This window comes from Caretta caretta, chromosome 7 (genome assembly GCF_965140235.1).
Source record: "Caretta caretta isolate rCarCar2 chromosome 7, rCarCar1.hap1, whole genome shotgun sequence".
In the NCBI taxonomy this organism is placed as follows: domain Eukaryota; kingdom Metazoa; phylum Chordata; order Testudines; family Cheloniidae; genus Caretta; species Caretta caretta.
Window position 1 is genome coordinate 35,223,393 of NC_134212.1, and position 12,421 is coordinate 35,235,813.

Sequence of the window (12,421 nt, forward strand, 5' to 3'; positions counted from 1 at the left end):
ATGAAGTAGCAGAATGTGGGGGGGAAGGCTTGGGACAGTGGTGGGATTTGAGGAGAGCCAGGGGTCATGAGTTAATAGGAGCACAGCTAGTTCACTGACCAAAGCTCTGGTTCTGAGCTAGGCAGCCAGCCAGCCCTAGAAGAGAACTTCTAAGAGGCTTCTGGAGCTGAGCTGCAGGGGTTGTCAGCTAATTAGCCCAGGAGCAGCTCAAGGCCTGCACTGCATCTCCTGTTCTAGTACTGGGCCATCCTCAATCCTATCCCTTTCCCTGTTGGCTTCAAGGAGGCAGCAGAATCATGCAGCATTTTCTAAAAGGTTGATTTATTGACCATTTTACAACCCATTTTGCAGAACCCAATTTCAGTACCTACCTTGAGGTGAAGCTTTGTGGTGATAGGAGATGTTGTTGGTCAGATGGATGGAAACAAACATGAGATAGTTAGCAAAATATATTAAAATGAGCTAATTTTTAGGTCCTTAATTTTCAGAACTGATCATAGTTGCCAATAAGACAACAGTGAAAACATAGGAAGTATAACCCTTCTACTAGCAATGAGGCAGCAATGAGGGCCAGGTTCAAATAGCTAGGAGTCCTTCGTAAAATGAACAAACACCACCATCTTGAGTCCTTACCCACAATTTTTAGAAACACTAACTGCCTTCCCTCTGTGCTCTTCACAGACAGTACTTCCCCATTTACAAGCACGGAGTCTAAGATGAAACAAGGAAAATGTTATTAGTGGGAAAGGGGACACAGCATCAACTTGAGAAAACACAGCAACACTACATGTAACTAAATGACAAATCAAGCACTTCCCAATGGTAACTGTGGCAATAGTCCATTAACTCTGCCTATTGGACACTCACACTGGGTGAGCAAAGATGACCAACTAACCTTTACCCCATCTGTTAAATGCCACGCATGGTTTGGTGTCAGTGGATATCATAGTTGCAGAGTCTTGAGGTGCATCTGAACGGACTTGTCTCCAGTCTCTTGGGAAGTGCTGCCTGGTTCTGAGGTTCCCCCACCTAACCCACATAGACTTATTTCAGTTTTAGTTAGTGGTGGGTTGAAGGGACCTCACTGGAGTTCAAAAAGCCTTCTCTAACTTGTACTTGGTCAAGGAGCCACCTTTGCGTTATCTCTAGTTGCAAAGCTTTCTGTAACAGCTCTTGTAGTGAAATCCTCAGTCTATAGCATGTCTTACCGGAAAAATCCCTCTCCAAAACCAGAATTCTTTAGAAAGAAAAAGCAGGAGCACATAGGACCTCTGAACAGAAGAATTGCGCATGGCTAAGCTCTTTGTTCCCCCAACTTAAATAATAACAACAATAATAATTCTTTTTAAAAAAGATTTCTCTTATTTTCCCTCTGCACTCAGTTCCATTACCCTAACAATTCTGACTTTGTAGTGATGGTCACTCTCAAAATGTTACTAAAGGAATTCTGGGTAGAAACCATATGCAAATGAAGGTCTTGCTTTGTTGCTATGCTTCCTTCTGTTCACTAGCAGATAGTGCAGAGACTGGCTTATTCCAACACCAGGCCACAAGGCTTACAAAAGCATGTGTGTGTGTTTGGGGGAGTGGGGGCGCTTATTTACAAGGTAGCTTGAAATATGAGGTGTGATCAGACCCTAGCTGGCTGTAACACTCCATAATGCAGTGGAAGTGCCTGCTGTGTGGGAGAGGGTTAGGGCTTGCAAAGTTGTGATTTTAAAACTAGCTACTAGGAAATCTCCTGGCCCCAGCCAGCCAATGACATCTTTTTAGTTTTTGCCTGTGTGATAAAGGAGATAGATGCTGGCTTTTTAAACCATATAGCAGTGTGGGCCCCTTTGGGGTCTCACTCCCCAGGGGACACGTGCAGGAAAGCAGGCACATGCTACCCTGCTTCGCTTTGAAGTGCCCACAGCTCAGAGTGCCCCAGAATGCACGGCAGGGCCGGAGCCAGTGAGGGAAGTTGCCTAAGCCCTACCCAGCGTGGACCTTCCCAGCAGCCTGGGAAGCCTGGTGGTGAAGGACCACCCACCCTCCCTTGAGTCCTGGGTTGAGGGTGGGGAAATTTGAAGACCCTGAGAGGTGGTTGAGCTGGGCATCTCCCTCCCCTCTCCTGGCTGCCAGGGGTGTGTGTGTGTGCAAGCCCCTAATGGCTCCCTCATCCCTGGTGAGGGGTTGAAGAGGAGGGGCCCAAAGTATCAAGCAACCAGTATGTAGCCATGAATACGAGACTACAAATAGGTACAAGGGAGACCAAAGTGCATTGGTTTTGGTTGCTGGGAGCTTTTGTACTCATCTGTTGGCTTTGGGCACTGAGGTGCAGAGCAGCGGGGTGGGGGGAGGGTGTGAGATTTGGGTCTCTGGGAGTGTCTGGCATGCATGGTGCAGTTGAATTTGTTTTGGTTGCCTGGAATGAGCTGGAGGGCGGGAGGGGAGTGTTGACTAGTTTATGGTGTCTGGGGTGCATTGTGGGAGGAAGAAGTAGAATTGCTTTCAGTCACCAGGGTTCCTGGGAGCTGATTGGATTTTTGAGTGCTGGTGTGTATTGGGGGCAAGAGGTGTGGCGGGAGGTGAATGGGTTTGGGTTGCTGGGATGCATTGACAAGAGATGATGAATTGATTTAGTCACTGAGGTGCATGCGGGGGCGCTGAATTGCTCTTGGTCGCAAAGGGTGCAGAGAGGAGAGCGGTTGAATTGGTTTTGGTTCCTGGGATGCACTGACATGATTTGGTCGCTGAGGTGCACTGTGGGAGGAGCTGAGATGATTTTGGTTGAGGGGAAGATTGTGGGCGGGGCGGGGGGCAGAGCTGAGGTGATTTTGGTCACTGGGGTGCAACTGTGTGGGGGAGCTGAGGTGATTTTGGTTATTGGGGAGGGAGGTTGAATTGGTTTGGGTGTCTGGTGGAGGAGCTTCCAGGAGACTTTTCACAGTCTCCCTTTTCTCATGCTAGTGTGCTGGGAGATACTTAACACACACTTTTTCCTCCATCTCAGTGTGCCTGCTGGGAAGTTCTTCATGCCCTGCAGCACTTAGGGAGGGATAGGGAATGTGATAGTGTTCTCTAGCAAAGATGTGTGTGCTTGGTGTGAATGAGGATTAGAGAGATCCAGCCAAACCAAGTAGTCTCTGACAAGACAGCTGGGATTCTGTACAGGAGTTGATATGCCTGAGAAAGCTAGAACTGACACATGCAGATGTCATGGCCATAAAGCAGACCATCCATCTTTAAACTTTGTGTGTGTTTGAGGCCTGTATTGATGGTTATATTCCTGGCTGGAGAAGGGGAGAAAAATAGTTACCGTTGCCCTCCTGCGAGATGCTTTTCTTGTTTGGTGTAGAACCACTGATTCTTAATAACTATCACATACTATAGCAATTTAGGATGTGGAGGAGAAAGAGGCAGAAAAATATTTAGATTTCAATTTCCCAATTTATTTTATATATGGATTTTCAGTATGGGGGAACGGTGCTGTTGGAGCTGATTTCCTTTAGGAAGGCAGCTTGTAAAAACCTACATTGGAACTTGGCTAAGACACCTGAGCTAACACCCCTGCACTTGAGAAAAAGTACAAAATGGATCATTCAGGAGCACAAGTGATGAGCCTTTACTTGTGAAGAAGGCAGCAAAAGCGATCCTCATTTGGACAACACGTTTCCCTTGCTACTTCCTATATTCAGCTCCACGTGTCTCTCGTGAACAGAGTGTTGCTCTAGGGAATATTGTTGAATTTTTACACTAGTCTTTTTCTGGCTGTCCACCCCCCTACCTACAAAATAGCATGTGAACGCAGAGCTGAGCCTGCACTATGCCTCAGATATGAAGCCTGCTTGTTCGCACCCTGGACCTGTCAAAATGCTACGTGTATGTCTATGTGCCTCTTGGGCAGGGGGAAGAATGAGTTTGCTTAGGTCTCATGTATGATTTTGAGGTACGTTGTGAGATTTAGTTAGCTGATGTTTCTGAAGCACTTTGAAGATGAAACATTGTTCTTCTTCAAGTGCTTGCTCATATCAATTCCAGTGAGGTGTGTGCACACGCCGCGTGCATGGCTGTCGGAAACGTTTCCCGAGCAGCTACCCATTGGGCTGGCTGTGGAGTCCCTGGAGTGGCGCCGGTATGGCGCACTATATATATGACCCTGCCGGCCCAACCTCCCTTCAGTTCCTTCTTACCACCAGTGACGGTTGTTGGAACAGTGGTCTCTTGCTCACAAGTGCTCCACTAATCCCTAGCTCTTCTGCTTAGCCTTGTATATAGTTACCCATTGTTAGTTAATCATTCTCTTCTAGCTGGTAATTGTAGTCTTTAGTGATTGGGTTTTTTCCCCCTTCAACGAGTGCCCTGTGGGGCTCCGGGGCATGCCGTCCCAGGGCTTCAAACCCTGTAGCTCCTGTGCCAAGCCTATGCCCACGGGTGATCCCCATGACTCCTGTCTCTGGTGTCTGGGAGAAGCCCATCAGGCAGATAAATGCAAGATCTGCAAGGCCTTCAAGCCTCGCACTAGAAAGGAGAGGGACATTCATCTAAAACAATTCCTCATGGAGTCTTTCCTCCATCCGCAGCAGGACCCGGCCCCGAGCACCTCGGTGTGGAGTGCTCCTCCAGTGGTGCTGTCCGCGGCACCGAAAACGGACTGCGCACACCCTCCCAGGGGTTGGTGGTCTCCCGGGGCCCAGAAGCAATCCCCTCGGCACTGCTCCGATTTGCTGGTTGCCTGCAAGAAGTAGGCCAATGACAAGCCTCCACAATGGCCTGTTACGGAAACCACAGCCTCGGCAGGGCATGCTGAGGAGTATGGGCCTACAGCTGACAGACCCTCTGGTTGGGCTTAACCTCCACGGGCCCCCGTCTTCTCAGGAAGCCCACACTCCTGGGCTCCCCTGCAGGTGGAAGAGGTCACGCTACCCTCCACACCGGACACTTTTGAGGCCGCTACGGGGCTTATGGAAATGATGGCACCCAAGTCTCCAGTCTCAAGGCCTCCACTACCCCAAGGCCTGGCAACTTCAAGAGGCAAACTGGCTATGTTCGGGCCATCTGCCCCCCGACCAGGATCTCCGTGTCACTCGGGGTCTCGACGCCACTCTGAGTCCTGTCACCGTACATATGCCCCCACGTCGGTCTGACTCGCGGCACCGGTCCAACTCGCAGCACTGGTCTCTCAGCCCCGACCCTCAGAGCCGTTCCCGCTCGAGGTGGTCATCGGCTGATAGGTCCTGGTCCCGCTCGAGGTCCAGATCCCAATCTGTGACCTGGTGGCACCGCTCGCATCGACCTCGGGCTGTACTTCCCAGTCATCGCTCGATGGATCAGCACTGCTGTATGCAGCAGTACCGCTCTGCGTCGCAGCACCGCACCCCATCTAGGCACTGCTCTCCAACGCGGCACCACACCCCGGCACAGCACCACTCCCGTTCGTGGCAACGTTCCAGATCCCATTCCGGACAATGGTCCCCGCTTTGGCAAGGTCCTCGATTGCAGTACCGCTCTCCACCAAGGCGGAGCTCCACCTTGCGGCGCTGATCGACCTCCCGGCACCGCTCTGCATCTCGCCGCCATTCCCCACAGTGACACCACCGGTCACCGTCTGGCCCTCATCATTCCCCACAGCACTCATCCCGTTCGTTTGAGGAGGAGGAGGCCTCCGTGGGGCAGTCCCGCGCCGCCACCACCCCCTGGCCGTCCCGTGAAGGTCAGCTTCCTTCAGGTCAGGCAGAGCAACAGGGGCATTGGAAGTGCCTAGATCTGGGCCAGGAAGTCTTAGACAGGATGCTTCAGTGCCCCACTGGCAACATCAGTGGCAATTCTGGACCCCTTGGGCGTACCATCAGGCCCAAGGTGCCCACCCCCCGAAGTTCCCCCACTATCCCGTTCGGGGTCTCACCTCCCCGAGGCAGCCATCAGCCACCCACCTCAGGATCCCTCGCAAAACCCGGATCCAACCCCACCTCTCGTGGAGGCTACACCCGGGGCTTGGGAGAATCCGATCCTGGAGGATCCGGAGGCTTCCATGTGGCGGTGGCGTCTTCCTTGTCCTCCCCTGACGAGGTGGTGGCGGGTACCTCCACATCCTCGTCCACCACCCATGAACTACAGGGCCCTGCAGGAGCTCCTTCAAAGGGTGGCCCTAAATATGAACCTCCAGGTGGAGGAGGTGGTAGAGGACAAGGACCCTGTGGTGGACATCCTGGCACCAGAGGGTCCCTCAAGGGTGGCCTTACCCATGCTAAAGACTATCCTGTCTAATGCCAAAACTATTTGGCAAGTGCCTGCCTCCATTCCCCCTACAGCCAAAGGGGCCGAACGGAAGTACTTTGTCCCTACTAACGGGTACAAATATCTTTTCACTCACCCCCCTCCGTGTTCCCTTGTTGCGGATGCAGTGAACGATAAAGAGAGGCAGGGTCAGCAGGGGCCCACACCCAAATCAAGAGATGCTAAACACCTTGATTTGTTTGGGAGAAAGGTTTATTCATCGGAGGGCCTTTCTCTCCGGATCACTAACCAGCTCGCAATCCTGAGCTGGTACAGTTATAACTCATGGTCTGCGGTTCAAAAGTTTAAAGAGCTCCTCCCGTCCGAGTCCAGGTCTGAACTGGGGGCCATCGCTGAGGAGGGTAGAATTGTAGCCCGGACTTCCCTCCAGGGTTCTTTGGATGCCGCAGACTCTGCAGCGTGTACCCTGGCATTGGGTATCGCAATGAGGCGAAATGCCTGGCTCCAGTCTTCAGGTCTCCCCCCAGAAGTTCAGCAAACAATTCAGGACCCCCCGTTTGACGGCCAGAGCCTGTTCGCTGAGCAGACAAACTGTAGACTGTAACACCACTAAGTCCCTCAGCATACATACCCCGGTAACCCAAAAGAAGCCTTTGAAAGCACAGACCACCCAGCAGTGGTCTTTTCCCCCCTAGTCTCAGGCAGGACTTCTCCCGCAGGAGGAATAGATATAGTTGGCATATAGTCCCTGCGCTATCAGCATCTCACTCATTTTTAAATTATTTGAGAAAATAATACAAAGAAGAGTCTATATAGAGCTACTGCTGCCTATTGTATTTAAACACCTGAATCTTCTTCAGTCACCAGCCTGTTTTCTTACTGATGTGATGGGCACTGGCCTGCATGTTATCCCCAGGCTCAAGGATAATCTGATGAACACATGAACCTGGCCTGTAATGCAATCAGGAGATAGCTGTTTTATTCCATTAAGCTCTTACCATCAATGTTCTGTCTTTTGAAACTGGAAGGAATGTCCCCAACACCCTCCTGCTGAAATGCAACAGATTAGATGGAGGAATCCCATGAGCTGGACTCTCCAAACAACAAAACTGAATACAAATAATAATTATTGGACTGGGCTTTACCCATTGAAAACTGCATGAATTAAGTCAGTGGTTCTCAACCAGGGGACTGGGGCCCCCTGGGGAGGCTACAAGCAGGTTTCAGGGGTCTGCCAAAATAAACCAGAGCGTAGGGCTTGCATTAGACTCACTGGGGCCCAGGGCAGAAAGCCAAATCCTGAGCCCCGCTCCTTGAGGCTGAAGTCAGAGTCCCTCCTCCCCAGGATGAAACTGAAGCCTGAGCAACTTTGCTTTGTTGGGCCTGCATTAGACTCACTGGGGCCCTGGGCAACTGCTGTGCTTGCTACCCCCCAATGCCTGCCCTGGCTTTTAATCTACTGAAAGACCGTTGTGGCACGAGTGGGCTGTGGAGTTGTTACTGCATGTTGAGGGGGAATGGGGGAGGAGGAGATGACTCACAAGGACAAAGATTGAGAATCCCTGAATTTTATGGTAGAGACTTAAACTTCTGTCTTTAAGGTCTTAAACTCATAGACTTTAAGGTCAGAAGGGACCATCATGATCATCTAGTCTGACCTCCTGCACATTGTAGGCCACAGAACCTCACCCATCCACTCCTGTAAATTGACTCCTAACCTCCTTTCTTATAACAAAGGAAACAAACTCCACTTGGAGACAGAATCCTTCTGTGTATGCCCCCAAAACCCTGCCTCTTAAATTCCCACATGCCAGAAGTGGGGAGATGCCTTTACCTACAATGTGAAGATAGAGGACAGAGGCTATTTCTGCCAATGTTGTGGGCCTGAATCCTGAAAGTGGCAGATCCTAGGACAGAAATGGTAAAGTTGATTGTCTTCATCCGAAAAGAACAGAAATGGAGAATATTATAATCTCTATTTGTATGCCCCTAATATTGCATCCACCAGCTAAACCTGTATTAATCTGCCTTCCTTCCTGCAAACTTTCACATTGTTTTAAAGGAGCAAATGCAAAGCTTTTTGGTCCAGGAGGGAGCAAAAGAAACAAGAAAAGTGTGTTGAGTAGGAGAAAGGCAGGGAGAGATTTACGTAAATAGCCAGTCCCAGAATGGGAAGAACAGAATCAATTTCCAGGCCTTTTCAAATAACCTTTATGTAATTTCCACAATGTTCAGAAAGCATGGAGATTGACATCTAACAAACACTGCACATAGATGGCAACAGACTCTGGCAGTAATCTCCATCTAAAATAAGAGCCAACTCGTTATTGGCGCCCATACATGAAAAAGCAGGGAAGTGAGGCAGTCCTGCACATGTCAGGGGAAAAGGAGAATGTGATAAAAATCTCAAAAGATATGGGTAGGGAAAGACTAGCCACATTAGAGGAGGGTGACGTGATGAGAAGTCATGGCTGGGGTGGTGTGGTGGCCAGACAATTTTGGCTGAGGCAGAACTTGGTGCCTTTCGTAATGCCTGAAGTCTTGGAATCATCCTGCATTCCCATGAACATGGCAGCCCGGGGCCATGCTGACACACACAGCTCCTCTCCCCTACACATACCCTTTATCTACACAGAGGCAATAACCGATGTGATCCCCATTCTCACCCTACAAAAGTCACCCCACTCTGATTCAAGAAAGTCCCCTGATGGATTATGACATCAGTCTGGTGCATATCCAATAATCTGTGAATAATAAACTGTCCATTGACACAGCCCTTGTCCTAAAAGAAGAGAAGTGGAATTGACATATTGCGGCTGCTGAAAATTCTTCTTTTCTATCAAGATCATCACTACCAACCCAAACCCCATAGATATTGGATCTGTAGGAATCCTTGCACTTTCCCTCCAACTTTTATTATAATCCAGTGATACCATTTTGAAGGAGAAATGTTGAAGTATCTTTGGCCAGAGTGCAGCAGCAGAGGCAGGAAAGCCCCCCACCCCTCCAACCCCCCCAAAAAGCTGTGGACAGGAGAGAGGGAGCACCCCATCTTTCTGTACTTTGGGTACACAGATTGTGTAAGCTGTCTGGGGCAAATGTATTTGACTCACATACTTGTCCGCTAAATGTCTAGTGCAATGTTGGTACCATATAAATAATACTAATTAGGAAAGAACGCCTATTCGATGAGAATGATGCGTAATCGACAGTGCCTGTTGGTGAGACACAATTTGGTGCCTCCTTACACCATGTGCAATCTGTGTTTACATGTTCAGCAAAGTGGTAACCTATTCCATGTCTGTATATATACGTCATACATACATATGCACACACACCTACGCCTCAGTGTTCACACAAGCAAGATGAGCCTCGGTCATAACAGGGGTGAGCAAGTGTCTGGAAAGCCTTAGTCTGGGCCCCATATAAATAATTAATTTTGATAAGTGAAATGCATATTCATACATTTTCATATAACTGGGTGCGAGAGAAGAACATGAATGAGCCCCAAGGCTGCCCAGTTCCTACTTCGCCTTCAACCGCCCCACCAGGTGCTTTATTCCATCTGTTGTTGGTGTTGATCTTCGTCACTATTAGAGGAGAAAATAAATTGCATCTGATCAGAGATGGGGTGTTCCCTTACACATAGGCAAAGAATTTTAGGCAATATTCCCCTTACAAATGATTACTGGATCTTTAGAGGAGCTGTCAGGTCCCCTCTTCCTCACAGTGGACAGTGAAAAGTCTTAATGAATACATTGTTGTCATATTAGAGGTGTTCTTTGCTCCCAGCCTGCACTACTTTACCAGTGAAATATAGCACCTGCAGAGTTTCCATATGCAGGATAAAGCACGGGATTAATCCCTCTCTTTTTTCAATCCTGTGCCCTAATGAACCTAGAACTCCACAGAAGTTTGACTTCAACTGCAGTATTTTCCAGTACTTAGTCACTAGCTGATTTTCACCAATTAGCAGCTTTAAACTGGGATTCCCAACTTTTGTCCTCAGTAGTTTCCTGCTACTAGAATGCCCGAGTCTAGAGATGTAAAACAAATATTTTTCTATTGCAGTGTTTGTGCTGTTACCTGGTTGCTATGCTGAGGGCTCTTGAGTCTATCTTTGGGTGTCTGCTCACTATCCAGAGAACTAGAAGAAAGGCAGATAACTGTTATATCACAAAATCCTTCCAATCTGAATGCAGGATTAGTCTCCAAGAGAGACAGGGGAGTGGGGGTTACACTCCCAGTTGGCATAACTATCCCAGCAAAACTTTGTAGTGTAGACTAATTCTCAGGCACAAGATTTTCCTACCCTTCCACCTCAAACTTGATTTTCTCAGTTCAGTCATATCGTGGCTCTAACTTGCCCAGTTTTGCCATCAGAAAATGCCAGTTCAGCTCTCTCCTCTGCCAGACTCAGCATGGATAAGATACCTCTGAACACGGGAAATCAGACACTGAACAAAACTGCTTAGGAAATCACTGGTGGGAAATAAATAGAGACCCCCCAATATCTCACTTTTCCACAGTCTCTTACAGAAGTGACTAGTGACTAAGGCAGAGGCACTGGGGAAAAACCTAAATACCTCTCACCTTTTCAGAATGTGTCCTAGAGGATAACAGCCACAAGGAGAACATCATAATTTCCTTTAATTAAGGATGACAATGGCAGAAGCCAGAACAAATAGACACATGGCCCTTTGAGAGACAAGCAGCTTCCCACCACATTGATGATATTATGATTGAGAAAAATCATCTTGAAACCCAACTTTTTCGCACTAGCTCTCCAGATTGTGAAGTGGAAATTAATGATCCACTGCACTTTTTAAAACCCAGCAAAAGATAATTATAGTGTCCTGGCCCAGCATTTCCTTCTCACCACAAAAACAGCTTCTAAAGGAAGGAAACACTAAAGAGAACTGCAATACTCACTTTAAGCCTCTTTCCAGATTAAAAGATTGTACTCAGACATCACAGGGTCAGTCAAGAATCTAAGCACTGATAAACTGCCAGAAGCGGGAAACCTAAAAGAAGAGAAAAAGAAATAAGATATTCAGTAGAAGCTGAAAAATCTCATTCTGTGCCCGAGATATTCCTGGAACCCCTCATACCAGCTAGATCACAATGAATCCTCCCTCCTAATAAATTACAGGAGAAAAATGCACAGTCTCTCTGCCCACAGTGGGGCAGAAGCAAGCCAGTAAAGGAGTAATGGGTATCCAGCAGTAGATGCCAATGTATCTTGCAGTGCTTGCATTCTTGCAGGGAGTGAAGACTAATGACATGCATGTCCTTCCTTCTAGAGAAGCCCACAGAGGACAATCCAAGGAAGCTGCTGCATAAACCTCTAATCCCAACCCCAAAGAATCAACAGTCACAGACCAGATGTGTTTGGAAAGGAGGAGGAATTGGGCACACAATCCCAGCTCTCTGATTTAACAATAAATTTCATCTAACCGTGGAGTTGTCTAGTCAATAATAAAAGAAAGGCAGCAGTCTCCCATACCACAGCCAAGGAGTAAAGGAACATGTATAAACATTGCAGAGATATTAACAGTGTGGCAATAGCAGGGAGGCAAAGCATTTAGTCCCATTACATGAGAATGATCGGGTCTGGGCATAGGTCAGACAATGCCTAGAGTGAACCAGAGTTTGGTGCCTCCTCCCAATGTCTGTAGAGTCTAGTTGATCTGAATTTTCGTTTTCAGGAAGAAGGCTACCTGATTGCATGCCATTGTCCCCTTACTAAAACCCAGTGGGGGTTTTTTTGGTTGGCTAGTTCCTAGTACCAAAAGAAAGGGGAAGGGCCGATGGGAAATTAGGACCCTGAGACTAACAGTCCCCAGGAATACTGGGGAGCGGCCAATGCTCCAGGTCAGCCTGATTGACAGGGCGGGCAGGCTAATGAGGGAGTCAGGAGGCCAGGGCGGGTCCCATCCTCTGTATGAGCTGGAATTGCCTGGGTCAGACAGAGTAGGTCCTAGTGAGCTAAGGAGAGAGCAGGGGTCTGAGCTGAGCTGGGGAGCACCCAGAGGGGCCAGAGAAGCAGCCCAGAGGGAGCAAGTCAATGCTGGGAGCAGAGCCACAGAGCAGACCTGTCCTGGGAGGAGAGCTGCAGCAACCAGAGCCAGAGGGGCCAGAGAAGCAGCCCAGGGAGCTGGAGGCAAAGCAACAGCCATGCTGAGGCAGAGAGCTGGGGCTG